At 42.7% G+C, this 22,189-nt stretch overlaps 1 protein-coding gene across 7 annotated transcripts in view; it reads right to left on the minus strand.

Annotated features, from left to right (window-relative positions):
* The window catches only part of Elmo1 (engulfment and cell motility 1), a 536,338-nt gene extending 532,938 nt beyond the window's left edge, over positions 1-3,400 (minus strand). For 2 of the 7 annotated variants that reach the window (XM_063276616.1, XM_063276611.1), the window contains exon 1: positions 2,857-2,995. The gene's annotated coding sequence lies outside the window, so the exon portion shown is untranslated. Of the gene's footprint in view, positions 1-2,852 lie in introns of all 7 variants that reach the window. The other 5 variants (XR_010058900.1, NM_001395578.1, XM_063276615.1 and 2 more) reach the window with 5 other exon arrangements.
* Between the last annotated feature and the right edge of the window lie 18,789 nt (positions 3,401-22,189).

Here is a 22,189-nt window from a genome sequence, read left to right on the forward strand (position 1 = left end):
CTCCTTTCCTGCATACACCTCCCCACCCACTCACACCAAATACCCAAAGCAAGCAAATCACTTGAGAACTCTCGGGGCAGTGCTGACATTTCAGAAATGCTTACCAGTCAGCAGCTCCTGAAGAACCCCCTCATCTGCCTACTTTCTTTTCATTCACTCCCTTGCCCAGGACTTTTTCTGCTTCATCGTCTCCCAGCTTTTCCCTCTGTCTCCCTCCCCTGTCCCTGGAAGCAACCTCTTCTCTGCCTTCAATCTGGCTCCATCCCTGTGAGAGAGGGAGAGACAGGGTGCATTTGTGGGTATCTTGCTGCTTCTGATGATGCCCATCCTCCGGATGAGCGTTTCTTTGGCTTAAAGAAACACACGCTTTGAAAAGACATCCTTCAAGAAGCGAGGGTTACAGCAGATCAGGAAGAGTTGAGCTTTTAATAAAGTGCCCTGGTCTTTATATCCTGACTCAAGCAATGGCCTCTACATCTTTCCTCAGCCTGCAGTTCTGAGGGAAGGATCTAAGAGGGGGTCAGTAAGAACAGTGGCAGAGAGTGGAGGAGACTAGAGTCTGGTAAACACCCGGCTTCCCACTTGCCACTGACACTGGGATTTTCTTAGTATGTTTCCCATTGCTCTCTTCCATCGTGGACTTGTCTCCTTCCACCAGTCAATAAAATATTCACAAGGCACGATGCTACCCTGTGCTAACAGTTAATGAAGATCTGTGAACATGGCCACCAGCTTGCTCAAACTTCCATCCTAATGGGAGAGACAACGATAAGATAAACAGATAAATAATTAATGCCAACGAACAACAAATACTGAGAGGGAAACTGGATGACACAAGAGGACCCAGACAGCTGTCCACCAAGGCCTTGTAAACTGAGAACTGAGTAGAGGCCTGAAGGAGGCAAAGGATGAGTCATCTGAACATGTGAGGGAAAGTGCCTCAGGCAGAAGGACAGCATGTGCAAAGGTCCTGGGGAGACAAGGCAGTAAACAAGAAAATGTAAGGCAGTCAAAGCTGCTGCAGTCAACAAGGACCTATTGCTGTGCGGGGCATAGTCACCCATCATATGACCACCTAGTCTTTGGCCCAATGGCTGTTTAGGCACCGAGTTTCCTCAGACTACGGTCTCCCCAAGCTTCCTGTACCCCAGCTTTCTCCTGCTTACCCTTCTCCCTCACCATGTGCCCCCACAGTTTTATCATAATTCCATCTAACTTAACAACAAGAATCAAGTAACGAATACAGTCAGAAAGGCCATATGCACATTTAACTGCAATTCTGAACGATAACAAATGTGTCATAGTGACAAGTAGAAGATCAAAAGGTCAGCTAGGGAGAAAGAGGGTAGGGGAAAGGAGAGTGGGAGAAAAAGAAGTGGGGGAGAGAGGGAGGGCAGGCTAGAAAGAAAAGTATGGAGTCTTTGTTATAAGCCTGCAAGTGACCTGGCTCTAAACTCACTAGGAGCCCCAGTCCTGTAAAATGAGGGAGTGAACACAGTAAACCTTGAAATAACCTTGGCAGCTAGTGAAGAGGTGAGACGCGGGAAGACCACAACCAGAAGCCTGTAATGGACCAGCTTTCCTACCAGCATTCCCAATCTAGCAGTCACTGCAAGTAAATTGGATTTTCCAGTCTCAAGTTGCTCTCAAAGACTTTTAGTATGTAAAAGATAGTTATTTTTATTTTGTACATAAAAGAAAAAATTCAGAAATTCTTCCCTTGGTTTCTTTCTGTATCCTTAGGTTGTCGGTACTGGCCAGAGACAGGAGGTCCACAGACCCTGGGTGCATCTCAGAGCTCAATGCGCCTCGGGAGCTGTCCAGAGGCCCTTGGAGCTGTCCCTGCTTCAGGCCAAACTCTGTAGCGTCGGGTCAATCCGAAGTCCTACAACCCCTGCCCCAGCTGCCTAGTTCAAAGGGCCCCAGGCAGAAGAGTCAGAGGGAGAGAGCCCCCACCCCCGAGGGTCAATGGGAGAGCGCCCCCACCGCAATGACGCGCGCCAGTACACACACACACACACACACACACACACACACACACACACACACACACACACACATATATGCCTGGCGCGCGCCCGCCGCACAGCAAGACTTCCCAACACCACACAAGCGCACCGAGGCCGGCTGAGTTCTGGGTTTCCTCTTTCTCTAAGCCGCCCGGCTATCGCGGCGCGCAGCTTACTCGCTCCTTCCCCAGTGCCCCACGCCCGCCGCTCTCCCGGGAAGGCGCGCTGTCCGCCCCCTCCCACGCCAGCCTCTCCACCGAAGACCCCGCCGCCCTCTGGGGACCCCAGAGGGAAATCCCGCATGGCCCCAGGAGGCGGGTCTTCCCTAGCGAACGCCTTCAGAGGTCCCCGCAGCCTAACCCGCCCCATCTCGGGAGCGCGCTCTCCGGGGATCCCCTCCCGTCTGCGACACCCGAGCGAGCCCCGGTGTCCCCGCCGGTAAACTCGGAGCAGCTTCCCGGTTCTTCAACCCCACGACTGCTGGCCGCAAGGTCCCAGGAGCACTGTGCCAGGTCCCAGCAACCCTACGCCGGTGGCGCAGCCCGCCGGCGCCCCCTCCAGCCGACCCTGCCCCGGCCGTTTCCCTGGGTCTCAGCACTGAGTCCCATCTCGGCGCTGCCCCCGGTGTCCGTTTTCCCCCATCCGGTGCCTCTAGTCACTCGGGACGCCCCTTTGCCCAGACCTCCCAACTGCAGCGCGCCCGCAGCCCCCACTCGCCTGCGCCGCGGGGCCCCGGGAGGAAACAAAAGTGTCTCCGCGGCGCCCTCGTCTTGCCCTGGCCCCCGCCCCGGCCGCCGAGGTCAGCGAATCGGGCGCCGCGCCAACCCAGCAAACTTTACAAACCTGCCTGGGGTCTCAGGACGCAGCGACTAGGGCTCCCAGAGGCCGGAGCACTAGGGACGGAGCCGTAGACCGGGGCCCGAGGCTCTGACGCCCCTCTCGGAGCCGCGGACTGCGGTGGCTCTGCCTCTATCTCGTGCCCATCCTCTCCCGCTGCCACTGCCCGAACGCACGCACTTACACTCGGGTCGCCGGCCCCTGCCGCCGGCTGCCGCTGCTCTCACTTCCTCTTCCTTCCTCCTGCTGGCCAGAGACACATCTTGCATCTAGGAGCATCCCGCGAGCTGCCGCGAACTCTCCTCCTGGGCAGCGGCTGCGGAGTTGCCGCCGCCGCCCCCGGCACCTGCGCGCGGACAGGCGTAGTTGGCGCGTTTGTTTCCCGCCCCCGCACTGCTGCCCGCCCTCCTGCACCGTGCCTAGGACCAGGTACCCACGACTTTTTTGAAGTACCCCTACTTAAAACGAGGAAAATGTCACACAGTGTGCACACCTCAGCTCTGCTATAAATAGTGTAGGCTGAGCATGACTTCTCTGATGAGCTCAGAAACCACGTTTTGCAGACACTAATTAACTTCGTCACACTCGTAGCGTCACCTCTGGGGACAAAGAGCTCATGGCACCCTTTTTAAGGTTTCATTTTGGGCACCTCAATTGAGATTCTCCACCAAAGGGGAAACTTCGGTGGGCTGTTTTAAAATAAGTACTCTAAGAACCTGCCATATATGTCTGGACACTTTCTTTTCTTCTGGGTAGCATGGCAAAAATAACAAACCATTTCCTTCTCCATCAGCTACGAATTTACAAGATTTCCTTCAGTGAAGCCAGAGACTCCCTTGTTGGTATAACCTGGCATAAAGCAACATGTTCTACCCTGAACTTGTGATTTGTGGTTATTGTATTATTGTTGAAGTCATGCAACGTACTTCACTAATTTTCAAAGCGGAAATCAAATCCAGTTAACTCCCAACATAGCAGGCAGGAGAGAAATCACAGTTGGAAAGTTCAGGAGAAACTTCTGTCCTCTCCCAATTCAGAATTCCGTGCTGGAGCCCCTGGAAAGGGCGGGGAGTTGCTGTGCATAACCTATCTCTAGAAAGAAGGGGATCTGGGGTACACAGTAGAAGAGAGCAGAGTAGGAGATATCAGAATCTAAGGGGAAAAGCCATGCCTTTAGATTAATCACCAGAATATTTAAATATCAACTGTGTGATAACTGACCATTAGCAGCCACTAGGGATTTAGCATGAAAAACAAAATAAAATAGCTTCATTGTTTAGCTGATTTTATCATCTCACTATATAATAGTTCTACAGTTCCTACGCAATAAATCAAGCAGTGTATCAGGTTAGAATATGAGTATGTGATTAAATTAATTTTACCAGATCTTTTTATTGACATTTGTTTTCATACAATATATAATCATGCTTTTCCCATTCCCAAACTCCTCCAAGAGGCTCCCCAACTCCCAAGCTGCCTAACTCCATGACCTTCCTTCCTTTCTTCAAAAGTTAAACAAGCAATCAAAAAGAAAAAACTAAAATAACAAAACCAAATAGATGATGATGATGATGATAAACAGGAAACACTTGTGTTAAAAACTTAAAAACACAAAAGTGGGAATCTAAACATACAAATAAAGACCAGTAAGACAAAAGATGCCCAAACAAAGCAATTGGAAACAATGAGTCTACAACAATATGATTGGGTTCATCTCCTGTGGGTCATCTAGTGCTCCACACACTGAGGAGTGACTGACTAATTATATGCTGAGACTCCACTGGAGAAAACTAATTTTCCTTTGGTAACAGGTGTCAATGACTGATAACTTCCTGGTTAGGGGTCCTGTGTTTACTTCCCCTTCTCAGTGCTGGGAATCCATCAGGCTTGAACCTGTGTGGGCAGTGAGTGCTGCCACAGACTCTGTGAGTTCATATGCAAATGTTCTGTGGTGTCTGGAGAACAATTTCCTTCATTTGTATCCTGTGGCTCTGACATTTCTTCTGACGGCTCTTGTGCCTCATTTCCTCAACCCTGAGGAGGACTAAGTGCTCCAAAATCTCTCACTCTTTACAGATTATGCAGCTGTGTGTCTCTGTTAGTTCCCATCTTTGGAGAAAGAAGCCTCTCTGGTGATGGCTGAATAATGTGCTGTTATAGCTGAAGTTCATTAGGAGTCATTTCATTGCTATGTTCCCTTAGAAGAACGATAGTGTCTGGTTTTCCCCAAGCCTATCCAGTCCCATGTTCTTGGCCACCTGAGGACTGTCAGATATGTGTTCCATCTCATGGAGCGAGCACTAAATCCAAGCACAGAGTGGCCAGTTACTTCCACACCATCAGTGCCTCTATAGCACCAGCATATCTTGCAGGCAGGTAACCATTGTAGATCACAGGGTTTGTAACTGGGTTGATTAATGCTTTAGTCTTCTAGTAGCATGCAGAGTATCTTCCAGTACCATGAACATTCGTTAGGGGTGAAGCTTCTACTGAGGGGCCAGCTCAACTTCTCCTGATTGATGAAATATGTAAGCCTTGTCTTCCAGCAGTATGGTCTCACTGTCAGTTTATGCAGAGCAACCAGTAATATCCTTGACATTAGCCCCGCTAACCAATGACTCAAATAGACGTAGCCCATTCCTGGCCTTGGATGTTTTACTTGTTGGAGGCAGATGTCTAGTGGGGACACTGACTCCCCCATTGTTTGGTGACTTCATTTAGATTCCTTTCAAATGTATGTGTATTTGGGAGGTTTCCCTTCAAATGGCCTTAGCATTAGCTGTCCCCACACCTTACCCATACTTCCTGCTCCCCCTCATTCAGTACTCCCACTACAGTCTCTGCCCTGTCTCTTTATAGCAACAAATTCTATTGCCTCTTCTTAGTGAGATTCTCTCCTCCTCCTCCTCCCTAATATCTCACTGGTTGGTTATCTAGCCTCTGTGGTTACATGATTGTAGCACTCACATCGAAAACCTAAAAGGTAACATTCGCATATGAAAGAAAAAATACAATATTTGTATTTTGGGATCTACCTGCAAAATTTATAATTTCACTTTTCTTAAATGGCTGAACAATATCTCATTGTGTAAATGTACCACACTTTCATTATCCATTCATCAGCTGATATACATCTAGGCTGTTTCCCATTTCTGGCTGTTGTTTTGTTTTGTTTTGTTTTGTTTTTTCTTTTTCTTTTTTTTCGGAGCTGGGGACCGAACCCAGGGCCTTGCGCTTGCTAGGCAAGCACTCTACCACTGAGCTAAATCCCCAACCCCACTGGCTGTTGTTGAGTAGAGCAGCAGTGAATATGAATGATCAAGTATCTCTGTAGTGGAATATTGAGTCCACTGGGACTACGCCTAAGACTGATATCCTTTTTCAAACTTCCTGAGGCACCGTCACACCGATTTCCATAGTGACTGTGAAAGTTTGCACTCCCACCAGCATGGAGGAGTGTTCCCATGTCCTCACACCCTCGCCAGCATGAGCTGTCATTTGTTTTACTGATCTTGGTCATTCTGACTGGTGTAAGAAGAAATTTCCAAGTAGGTTTAATGTGGGTTTCCCTGGTGACTAATGACAGTACAGTGAACATTTCTCTAAGTGTTTCTGGTCATGTATGTTTCATCTTCTGAGGGCTCTCTGCTTAGTTCTATAATCTATATTTTAACTGAGTTATGATTGGAGTCCAGTGCTTTGGGTTCTTCACATATTTTAAATACTAACCCTCTATCAGATACATAATTGATAAAAATATTTTTTCCCATCGTGTAGTTTATCACTTTGTCAGGATGATAGTGTCATTTGTTGTGTTTGCTTTTTAGTTTCATGAGGCCCTATTCATGAATTGCTGACCTAGGTGCCTGTGTTATTGGTGTTTTGTTCAGAAAGTCATTTCCTGTGCTGAGTTCAAGACTCTTTGCAACTTTCTCTTCTATCTGATTTTAGGTTGAGGCCCTTGATTCATTTTGAGTTGCCGGCTGACAAATAAGCATCCATCTGAATACTTCTCTGTGCAGCCACTCCGTTTTATCAGCATGGTACCATTTGTTGCAAATGATGTCTTCTTTCCAATGTGTATATTTTGGTTCCTTTTTCAAAAATCAGTGCCCTGAGGTTTGTGGAGTTTTATCTGGGTCTTCAATTCTGTCACAATGACCCATGTGTTTGTTTTTTCATGACTCTAACTCTATAGTACAACTTGAAGCCTGGGATGGTGATACCTCAAACCTCCAACAGTTTTTTCATTATTCGGGAATATTTAAGCCATCCTGGTGGTTTTGTTGTTTGTTTTTGTTTGTTTTGCTTTTTAATTTTTTTTATGAAGTTGAAATTTGTTTTTCAATTTATATAAAGAACTCTGGTGGAATTCTGGTGGAATTTGCATTGAATCTGTAAATTGCTTTTAATATGATGGCTATTTTCACTATATTAATCCTACTGGTATATGATCATGGGAGATCTTCCCATCTTCTAATGTTTTCTTCAGTATTGTTTATTTGTTTTGAGATAAGGTATTTTACAGAATCTGACTGTCCAGGAACCACTATGCAGATGAAGACATTGTCAAACTCAGAGATTCATCCATCTGCTTCCTGAGTGCTGGGATTAGAGGAGTATGCTACCATGCCTTGTTTAATTAGAGTTATTCTGAGTTTTGTTTTGTTTTTTTTAAAGACTATTGTGAAAGATAGTGTTTATCTGATTTCTTTATCATTCTGATTGTTATATCTATAAAGGAAGGGTATTGTTATTTGTGTGCTAATTTTATATACTGCTATGTTATTGAAAATGTTTATCCGCTGTAGGAGTTTCTTGGAGGTACTTTGACTTACTCAATTTTTTTTTTTTACTTGTATCCCTTTGATCTCTTTCAGCGGTCATATTGCTCTAACTAAGACCTCAAACTATTGAACAGACACAGAGAGAGTGGAAATCCTTGTCTTGTTCCTGATCTTAATGAAGATTCTTTGAGTTTCTATCCAGGTAGGTTGATGCTGGCTGTGGTCTTGCTGTATGTTGCCTTTGTTGTGTGGAGGTATGTCCCTTGTATCCTTAGCCTGTCCAGAACTTTTATCATGAATATTTCTACACTTTATCAGTGACAGACAGGAATAGAGACTAATGTTTGAAAAGGGGTGCAGGAAAGAGCTAGGGGTATCCAGGCCATGCCATGATGTAGAATCCCCTGGGAGTGAGGTGTGGTGGGAGGAGTGGCTCTTGAAAGTAGGCAGCAGTAGGACAAAGAATATGTCTGGAGAGACAGGCATGACAGGGCAGGGCTAGAGGACCCTATGTCTGTATCGAGTATTAGCATCCCCAGTGAATGAAATTGAGGCTGGGGTGGTGGAGGACACCTCAAACAGCCTGCTATAGGACTGCAGATGAAACTGGAGAGACTGTCATGGAGGACAGAAAGGACAGTGAAAATCATCTAAATAAGTCCCAACCTGGTGTGGCCCTTGGCCATCCTTGATAGAAACTCTTTCTGGGTATCAGCAACTGTCACAAAGAAATAAAGATAGTTAGAAGGGAAGGCTGAAAGGGTCCAAGGGAAAGAGCTAAACTGGTCTTTCACTGGCTGCTTTTTTCTACAATTTACTACTAGAAAATGCAAGATGGTCCATATGGCTGTCATTAGTGGCTCACATTATATTTCTAATGAACAGCCCTCATCGTAACCCTTATTATAAGCAAACTCTGTAAGAAGTAGAAATAACTGTGCCCAGATGGTTATAGGCTATTAATTTAAAGAAGGGTCATTCTAGGAAAGTAAGTTCTCTATTTCCTCATCCACAAAATAGTAATGGTGTTTGATATGGGGTTACTTAATAGCACTCAATAAGAGGGATTTTCTCTATAGACGCTATGGTATGGAGTGGTGTAATGGTGAATTTGATCTACAACTTCTAGTTAAGACACACAGAGACATTAACTTCAGTGTGCATTGTGAGCACTCAGTATGTATGAGAGGATATTATTGCTCTCAGGCACCAGTGACCAATACTGAGATAAACAAACTGCCATGTAACCCAGGTCTCCTGCTTTACTCTTTGCAGTAAACAGAGTGAGTCCTGTCCTTCCTCTAGGAGACAGTATTTCCGATGTTTTACTGTAGCCCCTCAAACTCTACATAAACATTTCCCAACAGTAAACAATTTATTACTCTGACTTCTCATGAGGAGTAGCTCCAAGCTTTTTTCATCTAGTTAGCCCTTAACAAACAGTGTGTCCTTATGCTAGCTAATTCCTGTTCATTTGACAAAAGCTAGAGATACTTGGGAAGAAGGAACCTTGGTTGAGAAGTTGCCTCTATCGGAAAGGCCTACAGCCATGTCTGTATGGCATTGAGATGGTAGGCCCCAGCCCTGTGTGGACAGTACCACCTTTCTTTCACTTTCTGCCTTGGGTTCCTGTCTTGGCTTCCCTCTGGGATGAATATCCTGTACACCAAATAAACTCTTTCCTCTCAAACATTGCCTTTAGTCGGTTTTTTTTTAATCACAGCCAAAGGGAAGAAAGCTAAGACACAGCCTGAACTCTCCCCCACTACCCAAATTCATGTCCTCATTGATGCAACTACAAGGAGAGGACTAGAAAAGTCTGCCTGGGCAGGGTCTGGACCCTGTGCAAATAGACCAACTTCAGGGAGATTTTTAGGGCCTTCTTGAGTATTCCTCTCAGTCCCAGATTAATAACTGAAACAAGGTTAGAGGCACATGATTAGAAGGATACAAACTGAGCTCGTGATCTTAGAACTGCTCTGTGAATAGATAGAGAGCTCTTTAGAGGACTTTCCCAGATTTCAAAGACTTTGTCCACTGTTACCCAAACCTTTACCCTTCTTTGTGTGTTCAGAACCCAAAGAAAGGAGAGGTGAGAGGAAGCTTTATCAAAATGTTACTATGAAACTCCTAAGTGTAAAAGTGGTTTCTTGTATTTTTAATCAGTGATGACTCATGTTGATCAACTCTATTCTTGCCAAGTGCTGAAAATATTAATTTATAACCCATTAAGTGGAAACATTTACTGAACTGCAAATGGGTCCTGTACATTTAATGATACAGTTAGTGATTTGCTTCAGAATTCTGCCCTAACAAGTTCTTTAATCTATATTGTGGAGGAATGATGTTGTTTTTCCTGTGTGAGATGTCTGCCTCGTGTCTTCAACAGCTGTGGGGCAGAGAGTATGGTCATAGTTCCAGGAAGTTATTGCCCTAGAGATAATGAGTTCTGGACAGCAGGCAGATACCTGGAATTCAAGGTCACTAGGCTCAGGCCTGAGGGAAGTAGAGAGATACAGGAGTCTGCAGGAGGTGTTCTTTCACTGGTCATTAGTTAGTTCAGTGTAAAACCTTGTAAAGTGACCTTAAATGTCTTTAAGAAAGACTTGCATGGCTACAAAGGAAACACTGTGGGAACCTTCCTGACACCCCAATCTACCCATGAGGGTTGTGTTATGTCAACTTGACACAAGGTAGAGTAATTTGGGAAGAGAGCAGCTCAGTTGAGAAAATGTCCCCATCAGATTGGTTTGTGGTATATTTTACCCATTTATACTAAATGTGTCAGTCCTCAGCTCCATGTGGGTAGTGGTTCTGGGTGCTATACAAAAACAGGCTGAGTAAGCCATGAGGAGCAAGACAGTAAGCAACACTCCTCCAAGGTCTCTGATTCACTTCCTGACTCCAGGTTCCTGATCTGTTTGACATCCCTCTGGGATGGACTATGTTGTGGAATTGTAAGCTGAAACAAACTGTTTCCTTTCCAAGTTACTTTAGGTCTTTACCACAGCAACAGAAAAGTGACTAAGACTATCTAAGAAGAAGACAGATGTTTCACAAATAGAAAAGCAGAGTGCAAGATATTGGAAGGATAAGTTTGCTGTACCATATTAAGACAGGTATGCTGACCTTATCTGCAAGTCAGGTCAGGAGGGGACTACCGTGCTCCAGGTCCCATGACTGAAACCTCAGTGTGAGTGACATGGGAGTCATAAGCAGAGGATGGAAGTGGATATACCACAGAGGATGGTTTTAAGCCCAAAAGCTCTTTTGTGTGAGGGTCTGTAGATATGAACGTATAAGGAATCCTTTGAAATTAATGTAGCTAAAGTGTGGAATATCAAAATCATATTGATAAGAATAGGGACAGAAGTCAAAATATTAAAACCACTGAGGATCGCGTCACAGAATCTGGGCAATGGGTGCTGGGAAGTTTTCCAGGCTTGCTCTGCTTTTCCCTGAGATGCTGTCAGCAGGAGAGCATCACAGTCAGCTTTGTTCTGGGCTCTCCTCAAACAGATAATGGACAGAAACACAGAGAGAGAACAAGCATTCTGGAGGAATGGTCTCTTACTCTGTTCACAATGCCATAGCAGAGTCTCATAGTCAGGATGGTGTAAATAAGAATACTTAGTTTCACACACTTCTAGGGTTAATTTTTCCCTCTTTTTCCTTTTTTCTTTTAAACTCTTCCTCTGTCATATAATATATCCCAACTACAGCACCCCTCCTACTCCTCCCAGGGCCTGGCCTCACTTACCCTCTCCTGAGATCTATTGCTCCTCCATTTCTCTTCAGGAAATAGCAGGCCTCCCAGTGATTATCAGCTAAATGACATAACACGATGAAATAAGACTAGGCACAAACCCTCATCATGGCCTGACAAGGCAACCTAGTAAGAGTGAAAGGGTTTCAAGAGTAGGCAAAAGCATCAGAGACACCTACTAGTACCACTGCTCAGAGTCCCATAAAACCAAAGCTAAACAGCTACAGCATCTATCAAGAGCTCAGCTCCTTCTGCTCATCACTGCATGCCTTCCCTCCTCTCAAGGGCGGCTCTCAAGAACACTCTGTTGCCAACTTCCTGGAGGCCTTTTCTTCCCTAAGACATTAGCGACTCTGACTATATGGTTATAACATGTTCTCTTGTTGTTGTGAAGATGTTAATGGGGTTAACTTTTCAGGTTCTTTTGTTAACTCAATTTCCTTATGTTATTTCCACTTAAGCCTGATGACATCTTGGTTGGGTGTCTAATTTTGCATGGGCAATTCTTCCTGTGCCAACACTGTTTCTACTTTCTATAGCTCACTGCTGTCCCCCAGCTCTCTCTCCCTTTCTTCCTCCTGTAGCTATGGAATCTTCTTTCTTCCCATATCTTTACATTCATTTGGGTATCTGGAGCTAGAAGAATGAAGATGTGGGTTAAATACAGTAAGTATTTAACATAGCATTGCTGTTATGTTTTGAATATTGGTTATATTTGCATTCTGTTGTTTTCTGTCTTGACAACATACATAAAGTTTCTTTACAGTTGATGTGTTAGCTTGGGGGAAATTTTTCTCATATTTTATTTCCAACTTCTATATTGTTTGTTCTAGAAGTTCTTATATTCCTATTGGGGCTTCTATACCAGCTGCATGTCTCTAGGGCTGGAGAGATGAATCAGATCAACAAAAGAACTTGCTGCTGGAGCATAAAGACCTGAGTTGGATCCCCAGCATCGGAACAAAGTATCTGTAATTCCAGCAATGGTGAGGCAAAGACAGGGGTAACTGGAACTTTCTAAAGTAAAATTGGTGAACTACAGGTTCAGGGAGAGATCCTGTCTGAAAAACAATAAGGAGAATAGTGATAGGGAAAGATACCCAACATCATTAATCTCTGGTGTTCTCTCTCTCTCTCTCTCTCTCTCTCTCTCTCTCTCTCTCTCTCTCTCTCTCTCTCACACACACACACACACACACACACACACACACACACACACACCCCATTTCATGTGTCTTTCTTTGGCTTTCTCTAGCTTCCTGCTTTAAATTCTTTTAGAATCAGTATTCATGTGTCTTAGTTTTTCTGATTATTCCCATTTTTCCCACAGCATCTCATTAATTTTTTAAAGATTTCATATACTCTCAAATTTCTTTGGAGATTTTAATTAAAAGTCATTGGTATTTTTGTTCTTGCTTTTATTTTTCAATTGTGTTCTGCCTCCTGACTGATCAGTGAGTTAGTTGTAGGAGCATTTTCTTTGGCTCATTAGCGTTGGTTCCTATCTCCGCCACTGATGGCTTCTAGAGAGTGTAGTGCTTCTACATCATTAGTGCTTCATATTTTTAGCTGTGCACATAGACAGTGCCTGTGTGGGTGTTTGCAGCTGTTATAAAATTCCTTTTTCCCAGGAAACTTCTTGCAGAGTGGAAGAACTACCTGGCAGCCCTGTAGGTGGGGTTAAACAATACTCTTTTTAAACTAAACCTTGTCATTGCTTGCCACCTTCTCAGTGCAGACAGAATGCCATCACTACCTTCCAAGACAATGGCTTCATGGTCCATTCTTGTCCCCAATTGCACTCTCTATGCTGGAAGTCACAAGGGATAGTTCTACCAAGCTTAATTACTTTTTATAAGTGGCATACAGGGAACTCTCATCTTCAGCTCTATTTTTGTTTTTATTGAGCAGCTGGCCTAGGGGCTCTGTGGAAACTCTTTGGTTTTCGGTTTCTATTGTTTGTTACCTTTATGACTCTAACATTAAAACTGAATTCCTAATACCTATGACCTATAACTTGTATAGCGTTCAGGTGTATCTTGTAGTAAAATGTCACATGGTCTAGATTTTTCTGTTCTCCTCACCATTGTGTATATTTGTTGCACTTTTGTTTCAGAGGAAGCTGGCTTTGGTGTGCTTTAGGTGAAATCTTTGTTTCAGCAAGACCAAGTCCTTTTGATGACCTCACTATGACACCAGACACAACACTTCATTGTCCTTGTTCTCACTCCCTGCAATACTAGGAATGCCAACTTGGCACCCCTCAGGGTCACACCACCAAGTTTCTTGAGTGAAAGCTCGTGTGTTTCCTTTATATTCCTAATCAAAAAGTGGGAGGCCATTTTAATTTTTCCAAAGATTGGTCTCTATTGATTTTCCCAATTTTATTCTAGATTGCTTTCTAGTTTTTGCAAAGAATCTGTTTTAATTTTATTGTATATGTATAGGTATTGACCTGCATATATCTCTGAGCATCCTATGTGTGCTCTGAGCCTACAGAAGATAGAAGGGTGTGTTGTATCCCTGGAGGTACAGTTATAGATGGTTGGGAACAGCCTGGTGGATACTGGGTATTGAACCCAGGTCCTCAGGAAGAGCTTACCCTATAAGCCACCTCTCTCTGGCCCTGTTTCCTATTTATTTGCACTTACTTCTCCAGTTCTGACCTGCAGTAGTCATATTTCATTTCGCCACCAGTTCCAGACTCCATGAAATTAGTGTTTTCCCTCTAATTTTTAGCTCCTTCTGTATCGGTACTGTGCTCTTACAGCCTCTGATCGCGCCTCTAATAGGAGATCAGAAGCTTTTCACAGTTTTAGATTTGGTCTTTCACAATTCAGGCAAGTACTCCTCTTTCCTGGATAGAGGGGACTTGGGTATATGGCACCAAAAAGGCTTCTTTGTGACTGAGGATGTTATTAACTGTTACAACTATAAGCTTTCTGGTGGCATAGTGCATGCTTCCAGCACGCTGACAGTAGAATATGTCACTTTATTCTAGTGTGAAATTGTCCCAAGAGAAGCAATGAAATTGTTCTCTCTTGGCTTTTTGCTAGTACAGTGTACTTGTAGGATGTAATAAAATATTTGATACTGGAACATTATATCAAAAAGATGCTTATTTATCTCTTTCAAATGGATAAAAGTCGAAACACATAGTGGTGACTATGATGATCAGCTCCCCACATCCCCACCACAATAAATGGAGGCTATCATCTCTGAGGCAGTTCATGTGGAAGCAGCAGATTATGCCAGTCAGTTTTTTATTGTTGTTTGGTTTGTTTTGGTCAACTTGACACAAGTTAAGATCATCTTTGAAGAAAGAACCTCAAGTGTGAAAATACCTCCATAAGATTGTCCTGAAGGCAAGTTTGTGGGAGCATTTTCTTGATTAATGATTGATGGGGGAAGGTCCAGCCCACTGGAGATAGTGCCATACTTGGGAAAGAGGTCTTGGGTGGGATAAGAAAGCATGCTAATCAAGACAGTTTGGAGTATTTCTCATGACCTCTGGTTCAGTTCCTGCTTTCAGGTCTTGCCTTTACCTATCCTGAGCTTCTTTATGATGGACCCATAAGCCCTCTCCTCCCCAAGTTGCTTTCGTTCATGGTATTTTATCACAGCAATAGAAAGCCAATTAGGATGTGTGACAAGACAGGGAGGCAGAAGAAGGAGTTGGTCTTGATCTTTTGTAGCCACTCATTCTTAAGAACTAATCAGGGTGTAGTAGCCGAGTTCTACTTTAATCTCTTCTACAGATAAAGGCACGATTGACAGTTACTTAGAGCTGGGCTGCATCTCACATAGGTTTTATTACCTTTATATGCTGCTGTGCTAGAAAATAAACTCTATCACATAATTCCATAGGGGGCTTATAGAAACCATAGCATAAATGTTACTTCACATCTTACCTACCAGAATTTTTCTGTTAATGCTTCTGTCTTACATTTCTTTCTTCTTTCCATGAACACTTGGTGAATTAACTTTTCCTATTGGAACTCAGATCAACACACACAGCTGTACAAAGATCACAGACCAAATATAGGGACTTGCACACAAAGTTGTTGTCACCTGGGTCTCTTGTGCTGTCTTTGCCTCAGTCAACTTTATGAAATGCAGTGTTCATTACTTTCTTCCAAGCCTCCTTTATTTTCACCTTTGGGATGCATTATACTCCATGCCTTGCTTCCTTGAACCTTTACTACTTCTACTCTAGTTCTTTTTTATCTTAATAAACAAATTTATTTTCTGCTACTTTCCTATTTTCTGTGAAAGTAAGACCTTTCTATTGTAAGTCACAGACTCTTTCCCTATTTAGGTTTTAATATATTCTACTGTATCACTGTATCAGAGATTAAAATCTTCTATCGCGTATACACAGTCATGTAAATCCACCTTTTCCACTCGCTCAACCCTGTGTAGTTACTGATGTGCTCCTTGACACCCTAGATAGACTTGGCCTTCTCTAGAAACTCCACTTATACTGTATGGAATCACAGAGCACTTTTCATGCCTTGTTTTCTTTGCTCTGGAGTTTTGAAATTCGTTTGTTGTTTGTTACTGCTGAATAGAATTATAATATATAGATGCACCATCATTTATTCATGGAATTATATAGTTATCTGTGATTGGACATTTGGGTAGCTTCCAAGTTTTAGGCATTGCCAATTAAAGTGCTAAAAGCATTGATGTCGCTTGTGCGAACATACATTTTCTTCCTTCTTGAGAAATTACCCTATCATTGGACTATGATGATGATTGTTGACTGACAAAATGCTTCCAAAATGGAAACTTTCAATGAGTACATCTATGAATTTCCATGGATACTATACAACAAAAAAGTAACAAACTGTATAGAAAGTCAATGAATTTCCAAGGGATTATGTTGAATAGAAAACATTTTACTTCAAACATTCTAACCCTATATATACTACATGGTTTTAGTAAATAACATTACTGAGGGAAAAAAAACTGTAGACATGGAGAGTGGCTGGTGGTCTCCAAGGGTAGGTGACAGTGATGTCACCCCTTGTGATTGAACTAGCAGAATCCTGGTGGTGACATTTCAATATTATGACACCATCATCCTGACTCTGATACCATAGTTTACTGTGGGAGAAAACTGAATGTTACATGGGACCTTCACTATCATGTTTCTCTAGCATGCATTCACATGACGATATAAAAAGTTTTGCATTTTATCTCAGGTGTGGTGGTGCACCTATAACATTCCAGCTCCTTAGCAGGCTATAACAGGTGATTACTTGAGCCCAGGAGTTTGGGAAAAGCTTGAACAACATGACAAGACAGTGTCTCAGAAAATATGACAACTTCAACTTTGTTTAAAGTTCTTTCCATCTGGGCAGTGCTCCTTCACTCCAAAGGCCACTCTGGGCTCCCTGTAACCACGCTCTCTCCCTCTCCTCACAGGCACACAGCACTGAAATCAAATGCCTGAGCCATTTTGCTCATCCACCTGATTCTCATTCACCGTGCCTCCAGCAATCTCAGCCACATGTTGTACCTTCTCCTCTGAGATCACCCCACAGGGTCTCAGCTGTCAGATAGGCCTCTCAAAAACACTAAAAAAATTTAGCTTATCTGTAATTCCATAAATGCAGATAGTTAATATTTTTTAAAATTTTGCCTTTGGAATTTAAAACATGAATTCCAAAACTCTGAAAAGCAAGATATCAATTATATTTGAATATCAATGTCTCAATTTTTACAATTGTTTGTCAAAAACCCATGCATTTTGCCCCCCAAATATGACCTTACTATTTCTTTTTTTTTGTTCTTTTGTTTTTATTTGTTTTTTTAGTTTTAAAATGTTTATTTATTAATTTTCATTTAAATTTTTTATCTTTATTAACTTGAGTATTTCTTATTAACATTTCAAATGTTATTCCCCTTCCCAGTCTCTGGGCCAACATCCCCCTAGCCCCTCCCCCTCCCCTTCTTTATGGGCTTCCCCTCCCCATCCTCCCCCCATTACCACCCTCCCCCCAACAATCACATTCACTGGGGGTTCAGTCTTGGCAGGACAAAGGGCTTCCCCTTCCACTGGTGCTCTTACTAGGCTATTCATTGCTACCTATGAGGTCAGAGTCCGGGGTCAGTCCATGTATAGTCTTTAGGTAGTGGCTTAGTCCCTGGAAGCTCTGGTTGGTTGGTATTGTTGTTCATATGGGGTCTCGAGCCCCTTCAAGCTCTTCCAGTCCTTTCTCTGATTCCTTCAACGGGGGTCCCGTTCTCAGTTCAGTGGACTGCTGCTGGCATTAACCTATGTATTTGCTGTACTCTGACTGTGTCTCTCAGGAGAGATCTACATCCGGTTCCTGTCGGCCTGCACTTCTTTGCTTCATCCATCTTATCTAGTTTGGTGGCTGTATATGTATGGGCCACATGTGGGGCAGGCTCTGAATGGGTGTTCCTTCAGCCTCTGTTCTAAACTTTGCCTCCCTATTCCCTGCCAAGGGTATTCTTGTTCCCCTTTTAAAGAAAGAGTGAAGCATTCGCATTTTGGTCATCCTTCTTGAGTTTCATGTGTTCTGTGCATCTAGGGTAATTCAAGCATTTGGGCTAATATCCACTTCTCAATGAGTGCGTACCATGTGTGTTTTTCTGTGATTGGGTTACCTCACTCAGGATGATATTTTCCAGTTCCGACCATTTGCCTACGAATTTCATAAAGTCATTGTTTTTGATAGCTGAGTAATATTCCATTGTGTAGAGGTAACACATTTTCTGTATCCATTCCTCTTTGAAGGGCATCTGGGTTCTTTCCAGCTAATGCCTATAATAAATAAGGCTGCTATGAACATAGTGGAGCACGTGTCTTTGTTATATGTTGGGGCATCTTTTGGGTATATGCTCAAGAGAGGTATAGCTGGGTCCTCAGGTAGTTCAATATCCAATTTTCTGAGGAACCTCCACACTGATTTCCAGAACGGTTGTACCAGTCTGCAACCCACCAACAATAGAGGAGTGTTTCTCCACATCCTCACCAGCATCTGCTGCCACCTGAGCTTTTGATCTTAGCCATTCTCACTGGTGTGAGGTGAAATCTCACGGTTGTTTTGATTTGCACTTCCCTTATCACTAAAGATGTTGAACATTTCTTTACGTGTTTCTCAGTCATTTGGCATTCCTCAGCTGTGAATCCTTTGTTTAGCTCTGAACCCCATCTGTTAATAGGGTTATTTGTCTCCCTGCGGTCTAACTTCTTGAGTTCTTTGTATATTTTGGATATAAGCCCTCTATCTGTTGTAGGATTGGTAAAGATCTTTTCCAAAGCTGTTGGTTGCTGTTTTGTCCTAACAACAATGTCTTTTGCCTTACAGAAGCTTTGCAGTTTTATGAGATTTCATTTATCGATTCTTGATGTTAGCGCATAAGTCGATGGTGTTTTGTTCAGGAAATTTTCTCCAGTGCCTATGTGTTTGAGATGCTTCCCCACTTTTCTTCTATTAGTTTGAGTGTATCTGGTTTGATGTGGAGGTCCTTGATCCACTTGGACTTAAGCTTTGTACAGGGTGATAAGCATGGATCCATCTGCATTCTTCTACATGTTGACCTCCAGTTGAACCAGCACCATTTGCTGAAAATGCTATCTTTTTTCCATTTGATGGTTTTGGCTCCTTTGTCAAAAATCAAGTGCCCATAGGTGTGTGGGTTCATTTCTGGGTCTTCAATTCTGTTCCATTGGTCTATCTGTCTGTCTCTGTACCAATACCATGCAGTTTTTATCACTGTTGCTCTATAATACTGCTTGACTTCAGGGATAGTGATTCCGCCTGAAGTCCTTTTATTGTTGAGGATAGTTTTAGCTATCCTGGTTTTTTTGTTATTCCAGATGAATTTGCAAATTGTTCTGTCTAACTCTTTGAAGAAATGGATTGGTATTTTGATGGGGATTGCATTGAATCTGTAGATCGCTTTTGGTAAAATGGCCATTTTTACTATATTAATCCTGCCAATCCATGAGCATGGGAGATCTTTCCATCTTCTGAGGTCCTCTTCAATTTCTTTCTTCAGAGTCTTGAAGTTCTTATTGTACAGATCTTTTCCTTGCTTGGTTAAAGTCACACCGAGGCACTTTATATTATTTGGGTCTATTATGAAGGGTGTCATTTCCCTAATTTCTTTCTCGGCTTGTTTCTCTTTTGTGTAGAAGAAGACTACTGATTTCATTGAGTTAATTTTATACCGAGCCACTTTCCTGAAGGTGTTTATGAGGTTTAGTAGTTCTCTGGTGGAATTTTTGGGATCGCTTAAATATACTATCATATCATCTGCAAATAGTTATATTTTGACTTCTCCTTTTCCAATCTGTATCCCCTTGATCTCCTTTTGTTGTCTGATTGCTCTGGGTAGAACTTCAAGAACTATATTGAATAAGTAGGGAGAGAGTGGGCAGCCATGTATAGTCCCTGATTTTAGTGGGATTGCTTCAAGTTTCTCTCCATTTAGTTTAATGTTAGCTACTGTTTTGCTGTATATGACTTTTACTATGTTTAGGTATGGGCCTTGAATTTCTGTTCTTTCTAGGACTTTTATCATGAAGGGGTGTTGAATTTTGTCAAATGCTTTCTCAGCATCTAATGAAATGATCATGTGGTTTTGTTCTTTCAGTTTCTTTATGTAATGGATTACGTTGATGGTTTTCCCTATATTAAACCATCCCTGCATGCCTGGGATGAAGCCTACTTGATCCCGGTGGATGATTGTTTTGATGTGCTCTTGGATTTGGTTTGCCAGAATTTCATTGAGTATTTTTGTGTCGATATTCATAAGGGAAATTGGTCTGAAGTTCTCTTTCTTTGTTGGGTCTTTGTGTGGTCTAAGTATAAGTAATTGTGGCTTCATAGAAGGAATTCAGTAGCACTCTGTTTCAATTTTGTGGAATAGTTTGGATAGTATTGGTATGAGGTCTTCTATGAAGGTCTGATAGAATTCTGCACTGAACCCATCTAGACCTGGGCTCTTTTTGGTTGGGAGACCTTGTATTCTGTTGGTGATGCTTGTATCTATTCTGTTGGCTCCTTGTCTCTTCCTTTGGTTTTCTATATCCAGGGTTGTTTTCCTGTTTTCTTTCTTTATTGCTTCTATTTCCATTTTTAATTCCTTCAACTGTTTGATTGTGTTTTCCTGGAATTCTTTCCAGGATTTTTGTCATTCTTCTCTATATGCTTCTACTTGTTTATTTATGTTTTCCTGCATTTCTCCAATGGAGTTCTTCATGTCTTTTTTGAAGTCCTCCAGCATCATGATCAAATGTGATTTTAAATCTAGATCTTGCTTTTCTGGTGTGTTTGGATATTCAGTGTTTGCTTTGGTGGGAGAATTGGGCTCCGATGATGCCATGTAGTCTTGGTTTCTGTTGCTTGGGTTCCTGTGCTTGCCTCTTGACATCAGGTTGTCTCTGGTGTTACCTTGTTCTGCTATTTCTGACAGTGTCTAGACGGTCTTATAGACCTGTGTGTCAGGAGTGCCGTAGACCTGTTTTCCTGTTTTCTTTCAGCCAGTTATGGGAACAGAGTGTTCTGCTCTCAGGCGTGTAGTCTTTCCTTTCTACTGGTCTTCAGCAGTTCCTGAGTTCACCAGGCAGGTTGCTTCGAGCAGAAAAGTTGGTCTTACCAGTGGTCCCGCGGCTCAAGTTGCTTGTAGGGGGCTGCTTTTGAGCTCTCAGTGAGGGCGGCAACCAGGAAAGTCTGCGCTGTCTTTTCTTGGGACCCCCCACCCCCCGTGCACCAGGGTCCCAGATGGCATTAGGTATTTTCCTCTGGAGTCAGAAATGTGGGCAGAGTGTAGTCTCTTCTGGCTTTCCAGGGGTGTCTGCCACTCTGATTTTTAGCTCTCCCTCCCACGTGATTTGGGTGCAGAGAACTGTTGACTGGTTCCCTTCAGGTGTGGGCACTGTCTTCCTTATTACTTCTTAATTTTCAAAGGGAAATGAGAAGCAAAACTTAAATAAAAAATTAAATTAAAAAATAGGGCAACAGTTTTACAGCTAATATTCTACTTTAATCTAAATGTCTGAGTGATTGGTAAATGTACAGGTGAAGAACATGTTTTACTAGATATTTGGATAAAATTTGAGGAAATAGCATTATGCTATCTGCTAATAAAACAGCTCTTTTGAACAGGTCGGTAGATTCCTGCTTACAAGCAGGTGCATTTGTTCCCCCAAGGACTCTAGTATTTAAGGCATGAACAAGGAAAGTAAAAGGTTAGTAAAATTTCCAACTTTTTAGCCTGAAGGCAGAAGTTCTAAATAACACTTTCTATCTATGAGCAAAATGTTTTAGATGAGCCAAAAGATGTTTCAGAAAAGCACACCATGAACTTGAATAGAAGACCAAGTTAAGTTAGAGGAAGGCAGGGATTTTGCTATCTTAAGCACTCATAGTTGAAGTGGGGTCCTCCCTAATTTGCTTATGAGATTATGAAAAGAGAAAAGTTTTATAATAATTGGGAAGGGCGGTCTCTGGTTTATTCCAAGGGGATTAATTATAAATAAAATTTTTTAGCATTTAGGCAGGTGGTTATGAATATGTTACTTTTTAAATAATATGAAAATATTCTACATTAGATACTGACATTCCTTTCCACACCTGGAGAGGCAAAAATTAAGTAAAGAACAGGATCTTTCTGTATTTAATTTCACACTAACTAAAAAAAGTTTTAGTAGAACCCCCCCCCCCCATCTTACAAAGCAAACCATCCAAGGGTGATGCGACTTACTGAAGTCACACACCCATTAAGTCACTGATCAAGGTCAGAAGCAG

Source organism: Rattus norvegicus, chromosome 17 (genome assembly GCF_036323735.1).
Source record: "Rattus norvegicus strain BN/NHsdMcwi chromosome 17, GRCr8, whole genome shotgun sequence".
Classification (NCBI taxonomy): Eukaryota; Metazoa; Chordata; class Mammalia; order Rodentia; family Muridae; genus Rattus; species Rattus norvegicus.